We start from the raw sequence: 16,050 nt of genomic DNA, 5'->3' as shown, positions 1-16,050 counted from the left end.
AATTAGGCCTAATCTGTTACTATGCCTATGCCTACGTTTGCAAAAGAGAACATTTTAATTTGATTCACAATAATGTTACATTTAATTTACATGTTGACAATGAGTAGCCTAGTTTTGGTTGTTGTTGGTGGCGTTATTGCATGTTAGTTATGCCTACAATGCAAAATTGCTTCCTCACGATTGGAAGCTCCTGTAGCCGCATAGGATTTCAAAACAGGCGAAATGCCACAAAACCGGTTTGTGAATAGGTCTGTGAGTTAGGAGTCCTCTCGACTTCTTTTCTGTCACAGCTGGTGGGAAGGTGTTATTTGTTGGGGGAAGGGCCGGATTAACTGGGCACAAATGTCTAATGGCCCCCCCTGCCCCCCAGTCAACGTGAATCGGGTGGTCAGTTAATAGGCCTATATCGTGAAGATTTTTCTTGCAATCTAAGGCACGAGCGCATCTGTGAGGCCAAGCCTCACCAAGTAGTCCGTTTGTTTACAACCAACATTACATTTAATTAAACTGCTTAAAGGCTATGCCGAAATAGTTTTCAACATTTTGAATATTAGTGTCGGGTGAATTAGGAAATGTTCTCAAAGTAGCCTTATGGCTGAAAGATGCTTGGGATCCCCCCCTGTCAAGCATATAACCATACAAACGCGCACACTCATTGTTTCAAAAGGTGTAATTTCAGCTTTGTCAGAACTGAAGAGCTGTGGACGACACGGCACGGCAAGCCCAATTGAAATTAAATTAATGCAGGCCCGATGGCAGGGCTGTTATGAGAGTATTCAAATATGGGATATTCTACGGGAAAACATTAAAACGGCAAGACAGCGGGGGAAAGTTAAAATATGTGATGAACACGGAAAAAGTTGGCATGCATTGTTTCGGTCCCCGTGCACAGGGATTATTTGTCATACTATTAATCACATATGATTATTTGTGAAATTGTGCAAACAGGCGTAACACATTTGAAAAGGAAGGACTGGTAGCATGCAAGCTCACGGGAAAGATTGATTTAAGAACGTTATCACAGTGTGTGTGGCTGTGGCGCAAAGCAGCGCGGGCGGAAGACAGCGACAATTGGCAGGGGAGGGTCATGTCTTTTTTAACAATTCTGTCGGAGGGTCATTGAACAATTTCTAGCAGGCAAGGGAGGGTCATGCAACTTTTGACTGAAGCACTCAAAATTCCTCCGGTGGCCCCTTCAATAAATAATGAACAGTCCCTAGATTGCTGCTGGGCTATATGTCTTGGTTCATGTCTGTTAACAACTCATTGCCGTCAAACGCGTAGCCTATCTCGCGGTTGCATCCATTACAAACAAACATGCAATGTGAACGTCTGGGATTGGGAAGAGCACTAAATGCTCTACTTAATAAGCACGAAGTCAAACCTTTAAATGAAAAACACTCTTTAATAATCAAAAAAATAAACCGCTAATGAAGTAAAATTGTGACCATCAAAAATCGTTATTCACATCTAACTCTGTGATAACAGGACATAACAGGAAGGCATTTGGCTGAGCAACGGAGGTTAATATGCTCTATATTTTGTCCAAATGATGTCTGTCTATCATCGTTGCACTCGGAGAAAACCAGAATGTTTATTTTGTCCTGCGTTTCTTCTACGGCTGCAACGGGATTCACTCGCAGTTAACCAAATATTTCTTTATTAGGGCAGGGCAGGCATATTTCTGGCTATTAAATTATTTCTAAACCAGTCTGCTAAAGTCTGTAGTGAAGTCTGTGTAGGGTTTTCCAGGCTCTATTTCTTTTTACGAGACACCCTGCTCACTTGAGACATCTACCGGTTGTTTGGGTTGTTGCAGCGTCGTTGCAGCGTCACTGGAAAAATACAAATTAAAGTCGCGTGATACCGCGTGATCCCGCGCGCAGACCGCGAGTGAAGCTGGCCAAGTCGAAGCACTGCCCACTGTAAATGTGGCCAAGACCAAATAGATGGTAGTGGACTTTAGGAGGGCTAAATCTGGACAACAACCTGGACTGGAAGTGCAACACTGAGGCTGTTTACAGGAAGGGTCAGAGCAGACTATACTTCTTGAGGAAGCTTAGATCTTTTAATGTGTGCAGCAGAATGTTGAACTCGTTTTACCAGTCTGCTGTTTCTAGTGCCATTTTCTTTGCAGCCATCTGTTGGGGAACCAGTATCAGAGCAAATGACACCAAAAAACTCAACAAGTTGATTAAAAGAGCTGGCTCTGTGCTAGAGTTGGTTGTTGAGAGAAGGATGTTGCAAGCTCCTTAACATTATGGACAACACCTCACATCCACTGAACAAACTACTGGTCAGACAATAGAGTGTTTTCAGCTGGAGGTTGCTTCAACTTCGCTGTAACAAGGACCGTTATAGAAAATCATTCCTGCCCACTGCCATAACTATTTACAACAACTCCCCTTTGTGTAGTAAGAAGAAAATCTTATGCTGAGAGACAATGCAAAGCTTACAATCTCTTCAACGGAGACATATCCAACTGTATTTATTTTTTAACTTGTTTGTGTGATATATTAATTGCTGCTGTAACACCATAATTTCCCTTTGGGGATGAATAAAGTAATCTATCTATATATCTATCTGTCTGTCTGTCTGTCTCGGCTTCTACACACAGTTGCATTCCGTCAACGCATGCCAGTGGGTGTTCCCGATGGTAGCTATGCAAATGACTTGAAGTATAACCGTAATTTGATTGGTTGTTGCCGTCTGTCGATTGGCTTGATTGGCCGGTGCCGTCTGTCAGTGCAGCAACAGCTGAACTTCTCAACGCGAGCGACAGGAGAAACGCAACGCAACGGACCCACAATTCAGTTCAGCAACGGATGACGTAAGCCCATGTAAAGTGAATGGGATGCGTCTCCAGCACTGCAACGCACGCAGCTGTTTGTAGAGGCCGTCTGTCTGTCTGTCTTAATCTGTTAACAGAACCAAAGCATTGGGATGACAAGCAAAGCTGTTATCCAGAGCCTCATTTTGTACCTTGGCAAAGAAGTGGAACTTTTTTAAGATTGCCAGGTAAATAAGTTTTTTTTTTTTTTAATCAGTCTGGCAATGAAGTCGTTATAAAAGATTGAAAAAAAATGTTTTGTCTCAATATAATTGTCTTTTTTCTTTTAAATTGTATGCAGGAGGCAAGGGCATAGGTTTGGTCTGAGCTTTGGTGGGGACATTACTGACTGAGCTACATTCCTATCTGTGGTTTTGAAGAAAATGTTCATATTGATTCTATATTCTGATAATGTTCTATATCATACCAGCTATGCTTTTTACAAATATGTTTCTGATTGAAAAGTGGTGTTTAATTAATGCAGCAACAGACCACAAATGTTCGCCTCTGTTCAAGGCAAACTGAAACATGTTTCAAATCGATTGAAACATGTTTCAAATCGACTTTGAACGCACCCACTTGTCGTCTTTAAGCCTCGGTTTCTAGGTAACCGAACTATATACAAAGCTGGCATAATATCTTTAGACTGCTGACAAATGTATGCGTTCACTGAACAAAGATTATGGAAATTAAACACCACTTTTCCATTAGAGACATATTTGCAGAAAGCATAGCTGATATGATATAGAACATTATCGGAATAGATAGATAGATAGATACTTTATTGATCCCCAGGGGAAATTCAAGGTCTCAGCAGCATACATACAACACAAACACATTCTTTAACAGCAGAAAGAGTAATTAAAGTATATAATATAAAAACACAACTAAGCAATAAGGACAGTAGAAGATAGAGAATATGCTAAATATACTAAAATACAAATTATACTAACTAACACTTAATACAATATATAAAAATATACTAAAATACAAATTACAAAAATACAAATTATACTAACTAACACTTAATCTAAATCAATTCTAAAAACAGTATCCACATAGTGGTGATTAATCAATCAGAGGCGCTTGCAATGACTGAGGCAGGGACTGAGCCTGTGATTCTCTGTGCATAGTAAGGTATGGTAAGGTGCTCTAAGGTGCTCTGTGTGAAATGATGTTTTATAAACAAAGTTCGGGTGGAGCCTTCGGGATGATTGACAGCAATTAACTCACCCACTGCCGCCGCAGGGTAGGCCTATTTAAGCCGACCTCCTTTTCCATACGTCACACGCTCCGACGTTCGCGAAATCATTCAGTCTGCGTATTGTTCGCATTGACAAGACAGCTCTCATGGAACTGGAAATCCACCCAGCGCCAGCAAGGCGTTGACCCTACCCACTGGACAGTGGCTCGCATCCGCAGCACTCTCCATTCCCGCGGCATCGCGTTCCATATGTCGGATAGGAAGTTCCATCTCCTCCGCCTTCTAACGCAGTCGGATAACCTGGTCTTTCGCCCTCCCGCTCCCTCACTTTGTTTTCCTCCCCAGACCAGGAAGCAAGCTGCTCCTTCTGGCATCCCGACGCGGTTCCTTCCGCCGGCCATTCAGCCGGACGAAGCACACACCACCAGCCACCTCGCGAACCGGGCACGCCGACAGCACTTTCCGGCACCACACGCTTCAGAGCGTATCATTCCGCCGCTTCAGCCACAGCCACTGCCACGTCAGCGGCTCAGGCCCATTCCCGCCGCATCTCCGCCGTATTTCCGGGTCCAACCCCACTTCTCCAGACGGCCCCGGTAGCGACAGCGTCGCTACTCCCCCCACTCCTTCTTTCCCTCCCCCATCCACCTCCCCTAGCCAGGACTCGGTCCAGGCCTGCCCCACCTCCAGTCGTTCCGACGACTGCTCCCTCCCTCCCCCCTCTCCCCCTCCCCTTTCCATTCCGGGAGCCACGTCTGTACAGCACGCCTCAACTCACGAAGCGTCAGCTCGAAGAGTCACCTCACTAGCTCCCCATCTCTCTTATGAGTTAGCGAGCACCTGGTCTCAGTCGGCGCTGATAGCGACAGCGTCGCTACTCCCCCCTAACCCTCTTTCCTTCCCCGTCCCACTTCCCGCGACCCTGTCCCAGGTTGCTCCCCTTCCGGTCGCGTCAGCGACCGCTCCCTCCCTCCCCCCTTTTCTCCCTTCCCATCTCTTCCCCGGCTCCGCGCTAGACCAGCCCGCAGCAGCGGGTCATCAGCACTCAGCGAGTGCTTCGGACCACGACGTCCCGTTCCGGCAGCAAAACTATTCTTTAGCCACAGCACAGGCCCTGCCACCGCCTCCTCACGCTGCAGCATTCGAACCACCACCCGTCACAGCGTCCACCAGGAACCTCCTCTTGTCAGGTGCAGACGTAGACCTTTCTACCATTCTTCCCTCCCTTCCTATTCCCTCTCATAACCGGGATCTAGTTTGCGGCGAACTGGTTTTTCTCTAAAAAATTCTGGCCCAGCATCAAAAACCCTGTCATTTCCCGAGTTCACCGTAGCTTTTACCAACTACACAGAAGTCGTCTGTTTCGTGTTCTCCAGTCGACGCAAATGACTAAGCTAAATGACTACCTGGCCATCATCGCCGGCCTAGCCGTATCCTACGGTGGAGCTCATTTTCATACGTAGGCTACCACCGGCTGTTTTCAGCAAAATGCGCTGCCAGAGTCGGCCTCTGGAACTAAAACCCCTACTGGGGCGCGCTCAATATGGAGCTCCATAACCGCGTTTTCCTAGGACTTAAGCCATCTTGTCCCCTCTGCAATAGCCCCAGTCACGGCGCGGTCGAGTGTCCACTAGTCAACTCATTCCCCAGGGCCGCCCTTTCATCTCGCATCTCCTAAACTGCGCTCAGCAACCCCATCTCTCGAAGACGTCGTATCTCTAGATGCCCAGTGTCTGGCCGATATCAAACTCTGGAGGATGTTTTAGACGAATGGAATGGTCTGTGCATGTTCTACGACGACTGCCAATCATCTCCAGAAGAGCTCCAGTTGTACACCGACGCAGCCCCCTCAACAGGCTTCGGAGGCTTTTTCAAATGGCGTTGGTTTGCATCCCCGTGGCCACTAGAGTTCAGAGAGCTAACAACTGGAAACGAATCGTCAGCCGTGTTCGAACTCTACCCCGTAGCCATCACGGCCCTACCTGGGGGAATGAGTGGACCTCCAAGAGTGTGATAATCCACAGCGACAACGAAGCCGTAGTGCACGTCATTAATAACTCGAGCTCAAAATCGCCTGCGCTTTCCCCTCTTATTAGGCGTCTAATCTGGATAGCAGCCAGCTACCAGCTTATTATAAGAGCCGCGCACGTCCCCGGTTGCCACAATGGAATTGCTGACTCTCTCTCTCGTCTTAAATTCCAGAGATTCAGAAGCTCGGCTCCAGAGGCGGACCCGTACCCTACTCCACTCCCCAGCTTTTCGGAGACCATCTTCCCATAAACCACCCCCTCAGCTATCTTCAGCCCATCACGGCCGACCTAGCCCTTCAAGCCCTCGCACCCAGGACCATGCAGTCCTACTGGACTGCTTGGTCGTGCTTCAAACAGTTCCACGCAAAGCACTCACTACCATTTCCCAGTTTCGATGCAGTCACCATATCATCATTTATCACCTACGCCCACACTTCACTCGGGATCAAAGTTTCTTCCATTAGAGTCTACCTAGCTGGCATTCATTTCTTCTACAAACGCCCCCACGGCTCCGAATGCCCCTTCTCCGACACCAGGATAGGCTTGTTAATTAAAGGTATCCGTAGGCAACATCCAGTCCCCCAAGACTCCCGCCTTCCCATTACCTCAAGCATTCTCGCCACCCGCCTCGCTACCCTTCGCAAAGGGTCATGTCACCGCATTCCGATTCCACCATCTCCGTTATGTTTCTACTGGCCTTTTTGGGCTGCTGAGATGTAGCGAGTTTACATGCCCTTCGTCTCTCTTCATTCCCGATGTCCACCCGTGCATCGCAGATCTAGAGCAGCTAGACCAAGACACCATTCGATTTACCATCAAACAGAGTAAAACCGATCAGTCCCGAAAAGGACACTCCATATCCATTTAACTCCGCCTCAGATCTTCAGCCTTTCCAATACCTATCTCACTACATCTCATATCGGTCAGCTCAAGCTTCGTCTACTAGCCCGCCCTTCGTGTCAGACGAAGGGCTACCCATCACTCGCCACAGATTCCAGACACTCTTAAAAACCATTCTAGTCAAATCTGGTTTTCCCGCGGATCGCTACTCCGCACACTCCTTCAGGATAGGAGCTGCCACAACAGCTGCGCTCAACGGCTTATAGGAGCAACAAATTAAAATACTGGGCCGTTGGTCCTCGGATGCCTACCAGTCTTACATCCGCTCCAATCTAGCGGATTCACGACTCGCTCAGCAAGCACTTATGTAGTTGGTAGCGGCCTTTCTCTGTGATCTTTTGGGGTGCAAGCGGTCATCGCTCTATCGCGATATCCGCTCCAGGCACTCCAGGACCACGGACAGCTACCTTGCCAAACACGCACTTCTCCCATACATTCTAGTCTAGCTGAAGCAATCATATAGAAGGGCGAACTAGTGAAATGATGTTTTATAAACAAAGTTCGGGTGGAGCCTTCGGGATGATTGACAGCAATTAACTCACCCACTGCCGCCGCAGGGTAGGCCTATTTAAGCCGACCTCCTTTTCCATACGTCACACGCTCCGACGTTCGCGAAATCATCCCCCCTCCTCCCCCTACTCCATTTCACCAATTGCCCTGTTACTCATCCTCCTTACACAGGGGGGTGCAAGCGGTCATCGCTCTATCGCGATATCCGCTCCAGGCACTCCAGGACCACGGACAGCTACCTTGCCAAACACGCACTTCTCCCATACATTCTAGTCTAGCTGAAGCAATCATATAGAAGGGCGAACTAGTGAATGAGTGTTATGGTGGTAGTGCAATGGTGATAGTGGTCATGGTGATAGTGCAAATGAGTAAGTCCAACAGTGCAACAATGCAGAAATAAAGTAAAGTAAAGTCTATATATCTATATATTTAACTATTTAAGAAAATGTATAAGTGTGGCCACAGTTCGGCTGTGGCATGGAGACGGGGGTTATGCATATGTGCTAATGTGCTAATATAGCACGCAAACAGTGAGGCATAAAGACAGTGGTACAAGTGGCTAGTGGACAGACCGTACCAAACATGGAGGGGTGAAGAGGCAGACAGACTATACAGAGAAGTCTATCTCTCCTCTTCCCTTAAGTGAGGCATTGAATAGTTCAATGGCCCTGGGGACAAATGACTTTCTCAGTCTGTCAGTTGTGCAAGGCAGTGAGCGAAGTCTCCAGCTGATCAGGCTCTTCTGCTTAACAATAGTGCTGTGGAGTGGGTGACACTCATTGTCCAAGATGTTGATTAGTTTGTTCAGGGTCCTTTTGTCAGATAGTGAAGTGATGCACTCCAGTTCAGCTCCCACTACAGAGCCAGCTTTCCTTACCAGCCTGTCAATTCGCCCCACATCCTTCTTCCTTGTGCTTCCTCCCCAACATACTACTGCATAGAAGAGGACGCTGGCAACAACAGACTGGTAGAACATCCTGAGGAGCTTACTGCACACATTGAAGGACCGCAGCCTCCTCAGGAAGTACAGCCTGCTCTGCCCTTTCTTGTAGAGTGCATCAGTGTTGGCTGACCAGTCCAGTTTATTGTCTAGGTGGAGACCCAGATACTTGTAGGTGCTAACCACCTCCACATTGACCCCATCAATGTGGACTGGTAGCAGAGTGGGCTTAGACCTGCGGAAATCTACCACCATCTCCTTGGTCTTTGAAGTGTTAAGTTGAAGATGATTGAGTTTGCCCCATTGCACAAAGTCCTCCACCAGGCTCCTGTACTCCTCCTCCTGCCCGTTCCTGATACACCCCACAATTGCAGTATCATCAGAAAACTTCTGCATGTGGCATGACTCGGTGTTGTAGCAGAAGTCAGATGTGTACAGGGTGAACAGGACTGGAGAGAGCACAGTTCCCTGTGGCGCTCCGGTGCTGCAGATCACAGTGTCAGAGAGACAGTTCTTCAGTCTGACGAACTGTGGTCGCTCGGTCAGGTAATCTGTAATCCAGGTTACCAGGTGAGCGTCCACACCCATCTGCAAAAGCTTGTCTCCCAATCTGAGGGGATGGATGGTGTTAAAAGCACTTGAGAAATCAAAGAACATGATTCTCACAGCACTTTTCCTCTTGTCTAGGTGGGAATGTGTCCTGTGTAGAAGATAAGTGATGGCATCGTCCACGCCCACTTTCTCCTGGTATGCAAACTGTAATGGGTCTAGTGCATGGCGTACCTGGGGTCTGAGCATACCTAAGACCGCTCCATTGTCTTCATCACATGTGATGTAAGAGCGACAGGTCTGGACTCTGGGAGGAGGTGGGGGGGTGCATCTGGGATCTGTGTGTCTGATGGCTGTTGACTGAGGTCGTTGTCACCTCATTGTTCGTGATCGCCATGTGGGGGAGGGGTGCAAAATCCAGTGATGGTGGGGGTACGATAGCCTGTGATGATGGAGGTGAGAGTTGCGCTGGTATTGAGGGGGTGTGAGGGTGGGGGCTGGGGGATGGTGAACAGAACACCGCCATTGGAGCTGGAGCAGGGCAGTCAAACCTGTTGTAGAAGTGGTTCAACTGGTTCGCCCTGTCCAGGTCTCCCTCCACAGAGCTGCTGTTCTTCTTCAGGCCAGTCTTCAGGCCAGTGATAACCTTCATGCAGTCCAACCTCCATGTCTCCTTCAAGTTGTTTTCCTGCAGCTTCTGTTCCACCTTCTTTCTGTAATCCTCCTTAGCTTCCCATTCAGCTTGAATTTGAGTTCCCCTTGCACGCGCCTCAGCTCTGTCATGTCCCCCTCTCTGAACGCCATCTTTTTCCTGTTAAGAAGGGTCTTGACATTGCTGGTTATCCAAGGCTTGTTGTTGGGAAAGCAGCGTACAGTTCTGGTGGGAACAACAATGTCCATGCAGAAGTTCAGGTAGTCAGTTGTGCACTGTGTGACCTCCTCTAAGTCCTCTAAATATAGAATCATAGAATATAGAATATAGAATCAATATGAACATTTTCTTCAAAACCACAGATAGGAATGTAGCTCAGTCAGTAACAGGTCACTTTATGATGCAGGAGACTGGGGTTCGATTCCTGCTTGGTGCAGCAATTTTGAAGGTGCATTTCTCACAGTTAAATCAAGCTACAGTGGGTCCCAGTTAAAAATTGACACTTCATTCACGATCAAGGTGATTCACGCAGCTGGGTGAAATGTAAGTACAACTGCAGCCGCTTGGGGGCAGCATAGTCCGTTGTGGCGTTCCACGGTCGAACCAGACGGCGCATACGACAGCAAGGGCTGTGATTGGCCGAGTTTTCAGTGCGTTTCTCTGTGTTTTTAGCAGCCCCTGCAACATGCTATTCCACTGTAGCCTACGCTTTGTACATAATGTTAAACATAGTTTTGGATTCAGTGGCAAGATTTCTTGATTGTACAGTGCCTGTCTCTCAGTAATGTTTTAAAATGAGTGCTTCGTCAGCTGGCAGTAGGCTACTTTGTCGGTAGTCATGAGAAGTTCGCTTGCTAACAGAACATAAATATGCTGCCCAGAAACCTTGTGAATAGTTCTGATTTTTTTTACTATACTAACGAGGTTGAAATATAGACTTTGCCTACAGCATCTCCTTAACAGTAATGTTAACAAAATGACAGCATTCATATGACAAAGGAAAACGAATTCGGTCAACCCTCTTGTTGCTTTGATATCTTTTTCGTTGTCGTTTGAACGTCGGCAAGCAGGCATGTTGCGGTTGCAATTTAAGTGAAATTTCTACAGTAGGCCTACAACATGCAACATGCTTGTTAGGCTGGGCTACTGTCAATGTACTTGTACAGGTAAATGTTCAACAATTGCTGGTGTACAGGCTATAATCAATTAGCTAAATCATTTGTCTAGCTGTTTAAAAAAAATCGTGCTACATTCAAACGGTGCTTTGATATCTTTTTCGTTTGAACGTCGGCAAGCAGGCATGCTGCGGTTGCAATGAATGAGGATAATTGGTTTTATCTGCGGATTTATTTTTTGCATTATTTTGAATATGACTCGCTCCAGTCTCAACAGCACGTCTACTTTTTCCACACGCATCTAAGTTCTAACACACATACAGTTGTGCTCAAAAAAATAGCAGTGCCTTTAGAAAAATGAGTAAATGTCAAAATTCTTCAAACAAATTGTACTTTCATGAACACAGATGCATTGGGGACACAGTACATTCTATTCCAAAGCAAAACAATTGGGCAAAGTCATCAAAACTTAAATAATAATAACGATATTTCATAGAAAGTCAGAAATGCCATGTTCAAAGAAATAGCAGCGTTGCCATCTTTCCTTGGAAACTCAAAAATGTACTGTACAAACTAAGAAATTCTTGATAAGTGAACTTGGCTGAGTATCCTAAACTAATATTTTGTTGCAAAACCACGGTTTCTGATAACTGCTTCACATCTGTGGTGCATGGAGTCAACCAACTTCTGGCATCGTTCAACAGGTATTGCAGCCCAGGTTAATTGTACTGTATTCCACAATTCCTCTTTGTTTCTTGGTTGTGCCTCATGCACTGCACTTTTTATGTCAGCCCACAAGTTTTCTATAGGATTAAGGTCCGGGGATTGTGCTGGCCACTCCATCAGTTGAATCCTGTTCATATGGAACCATGCTTTTGCTCGCTTGCTGGTGTGTTTCGGGTCATTATCTTGTTGAAAGGTCCACCTCAAAGGCATTTCCTCTTCAGCATGACCTCTTCCAGTATGTCAGACGCCCTGCAAACACCGAATTCAAGCCACAGTACTCAGTGAAGACAATTAAGTATGGTGGCGCAAGCATCATGATATGGGGATGTTTCTCCTACTACGGTGTTGGTCCTATTTACCGCATACCAGGGATCATGGATCAGTTCGAGTACATCAGGATACTGGAAGAGGTCATGCTGCCATATGCTGAAGAGGAAATTTCTGATCCATGATGGAGTGGCCAGCACAATCCCCGGACCTTAATCCTATAGAAAACTTGTGGGCTGACATAAAAAGTGCAGTGCATGAGGCACAACCAAGAAACAAAGAGGAATTGTGGAATACAGTACAATTAACCTGGGCTGCAATACCTGTTGAACGATGCCAGAAGTTGGTTGACTCCATGCACCACAGATGTGAAGCAGTTATCAGAAACCGTGGTTTTGCAACAAAATATTAGTTTAGGATACTCAGCCAAGTTCACTTATCAAGAATTTCTTAGTTTGTACAGTACATTTTTGAGTTTCCAAGGAAAGATGGCAACGCTGCTATTTCTTTGAACATGGCATTTCTGACTTTATATGAAATATCATTATTATTATTTAAGTTTTGATGACTTTGCCCAATTGTTTTGTCAAGTGTAAGCTTAAACTACCGTGATCAATTTAAGTTCCCGTGCCCCCGCTGAAAGTCTCATGCGCTTATCGTTACACTATCAAATCTATAAGTAACCGTGACAAATAGGGTATAAGATATATAAACTCATGTTATTGTATTATCATATATGTTTGGTAATGGCTCAGCTTTCTCTGATTGTTCTACTGACTTGGAAACTGCATCATGGAAGCAGTAAGTCAAGTCGCATCAAAAAAGTAGTGGCAGAACTCCAAAGTGACACCTTGTGGTTGTTTGTGTCAACTGCAGTTTGTGCCATTTTGGCTGAGAAAATGGGGTGCGTGATTCCTGAAGGAATCGGTCCAAACTTAACTGGGACCCACTGTACTGTAAATGGATAGATACAGTAGATATATAGAGATAGAAGGTCGGGCTTGTGGAGCTATAGGCTACATGGTCCTCGCCTTAGATTGGGGGGCTGCAAAATTTACTACAAATAGGTAAGAAAGGTCTTATAAGCGTATTAGTTATCCACCGTACACCATTGACACAGTTAACTAACTGTTAGTAAGCAATTGTTAACTGCTTATTATGCACTGTTAATACTTAATAAGCACATGCTATTCTAAAGCGTTTCCAGTACATTTAACTTGATACTGGCAAGTGAGTTGTACAGTACTTGGTATTACAGCAGTAAAATTTACTTAGAAAGTTTGAGTGCAAATACTTACAAATATGTTATTAAGTAAATTCTAGAAGTTAGTTGGATAGTTGGATATGTTGGGTAGTTAAATAATCCCTCTCCTCTTTAGCCCAGAGGAGTCCAGAATTGCACATTTTGATTGGTCTAACCACGGGACTTTTTTCCACTTTACCTCAGTCAATTTTAAGAGGTAGCCTTTCTATATCATGTCTAATAAAATGTATTCTTTGCATGGTAGAGTTTACACTACCATCTGTGAATGGAGCATTAAACTGTGTTCATACATAGGTTATCAAAAGTTTTCCTGAGCCCATACAATGATTTTCTTCACAGAAAAGGTCTGGTTTTAATGCAGTGCCATCTGAGGTCCAAAAGACCACAGCCATCCAATATCTTTTCCCATTGTTTTAAAGATTTCTCTGGATTCTCTTAACATTTTAACATTATATACAACAGATGATGAAGTCCTCAAATCCTTTGCCATTTCATGTTAAGAAACATTATTCTTATCTTGTTTCATAACTTGCCCACACAGGTTTACACAGAGTGATGCCTCCACATCTTTACTTCTGAGAGACTCAGTTTCTCTGGAATGCACTTTTAGACATACATATACGGAAAACTTTTGATATTGAATGTATGTGCTACAATGCAAGCCTGTTAATTCCCATTCATGTTTCCAGTTCACCTAATTAGTTGTGAAATGTTCCTACTTTTGTTTTCTTTATCATTACATAACTCTTCAAGCCTTTTGTATTTGGGAAGTAAATGAAGTCAAACGATTTTACGAGAAATCGCTAAGTAAGTCTTTTTGTCCTGAAAACAATACCAACTAGATATTTTGATTTTGATATGAGATTAATAACACTTGGTTAGATTTTATTAGATAAGCAGTTTTTGCAGTGTAGCAGCCTGCTTGAGATCACCACAGAAGCGTACAGAAGCCATGAAATCCTGAGCAATCTCACATGCTGGAAGGCAGCTGTAGATGCAGTTTTTGCATACTTTAAAGTATAAACTGAAAGTCAGCTGTAGATGCATTTCTACATTTTTTATATTTATTTTCTACACATATACTATTGAATATGTGGTTAAAAATAATAAAAAAATAGTTTCTGATTCAATGTTTCCATGTAAGTATCTGGCTGACATATAGACACTTTATTGGAGCCACAAAATATTTTTGATTGTTGAATCACATGACCAACATACAAAATGCAAGAATAAATTACATAAACAAAATTGGTTGTGGGAGACAGCCACTGTCTTGCTGGCTCCCTTTTCTACAGTAGGTGCATGCTCAAATTATGACGGATAGAACAGTTTAATGAGCTCTTGTACGCAATTAAGTAATCAGGCATTCCTGCTGCTTGGAGAGAAGTCTGTAAGAGTGCTGACAAATAGTAGGCCATCAGTTTGCTAATCAACAGGAGACAAACCACAGTGTAAATGCTATTTTGAACAAAAATGATCAAGAGACAGGGATGAAACAGCTGACAACACTTGATTCAGAACTACACAAATATATATCTTACATTGTATAGAGGTACATTTGTCTGTCAAATAAAACACACAAACAATATTAAATGTTTTTATACTCATTGTAGTATAGTTTTGTGTATGTCACCTCATTGTGTGAATCTCCACTTGGAAATGCTTCATGTATATATTGTTAGCATACAACAAGAGCTTATTTTCTCAACATAAATCACAAAGTTGCTCACAAAATAAAACAACACATCTCTGGGTAAATTCAAGATTACATCCCATTTCACACTTCAGAACGGCAGTGAAATACAGATGCTGCTAACTTACATGGTAACTTCAGGTGGCCAGACTAACTGTCTAGTCCCAGTTGCTCCCCAGCCCAGGAACATCGTCTGGCCATGTCATTTTTCCTTTAACCCCAACAGATTTTTCACTTTGAGCATGGTTTTTGATGATGTAGTTAAACGTCAGCAAATTCAGACAACTGAGTAATTTTATATCTTCAGTGGAGTGTTATCTTTAACAGAGGCAAAACTATGGTGGTCCAGACAGCTCAACGTAATACAAAAGCCACAACAAGACTGCATAAGCCACAACACTTGCAAGTGTTAGAACAAGAACGCAAAAGTACGGTGGCCCTGGCGGCTCATCGAAATACAAAAGCCACAACACAACGGCAAAAGCCACAACACAATGGAAGAAGCCACAACACTAAAAAATTAGCGACAATAATAAATTAGCCACAGCACAATGACAGAAGCGACAACACAACAATAATAAATTAGCTACAGCACAACGACAGAAGCGACAACACTATATTAGCCACAGCACAACAACAGAAGCCACAACACTAATAAACTAGAAATGCAAATCTATGGAATTACCAGTGCATGAAAATGCAAAAAATATGTAAAAAATGTTGGTTGCTATTGTGGTTGCTGGGTTGCCATTATAGTGGTGGTAGCTAGGTTGTTGCTAGGGTAAATAAGATGGTTGCTATGCCAAATCAAGTGGTTGCTATGCTGGTTGCTAGGGTAATCATGTTAGTTGCCATGGAAGTTGCTAGGTTGACATTATGCTAGGGACCACAAAAGTGCTTTACATAAAATAATAAAAACAATAATAATGATAATAATAACAACAACAACAAACAATAATAACAATAATAATACATTCAATTAATAATAATAATAGTTAATAAAAGTAAGTGTAAATGGTAAGTCTATCAAGCATATGTTCTGCTTTCTAATAAATGGAAACATAGTTTTTGTGTTATTCTTGGTCCGTATGTGTTAGTGTCACGGGAACGCTGTTGACTACGCCGCTCCATCCGGCATCTTTTGTGTTTGTTATTTATTAAATGTTTTTGTCATGTCTTGGTGTCACGGGTACGCTGACGACTACGCCACTCCGCCTGGCATTTTTTGTCTTATTGTCTTAGTGTTTTTTGTCAATGTCTTGTATGTGGAGCACTTTGGGTTGCACTCTTTGCATGTTAAATGCACTATACTAAACTAGAAAATGTAATTCCAGGTTATTACCAGTGCATGAAAATGCAAAAGTTGTGAT

This window comes from Alosa sapidissima, chromosome 10 (genome assembly GCF_018492685.1).
Source record: "Alosa sapidissima isolate fAloSap1 chromosome 10, fAloSap1.pri, whole genome shotgun sequence".
Lineage (NCBI taxonomy): Eukaryota > Metazoa > Chordata > Actinopteri > Clupeiformes > Clupeidae > Alosa > Alosa sapidissima.
Note: the sequence above shows the minus strand (reverse complement) of the source record.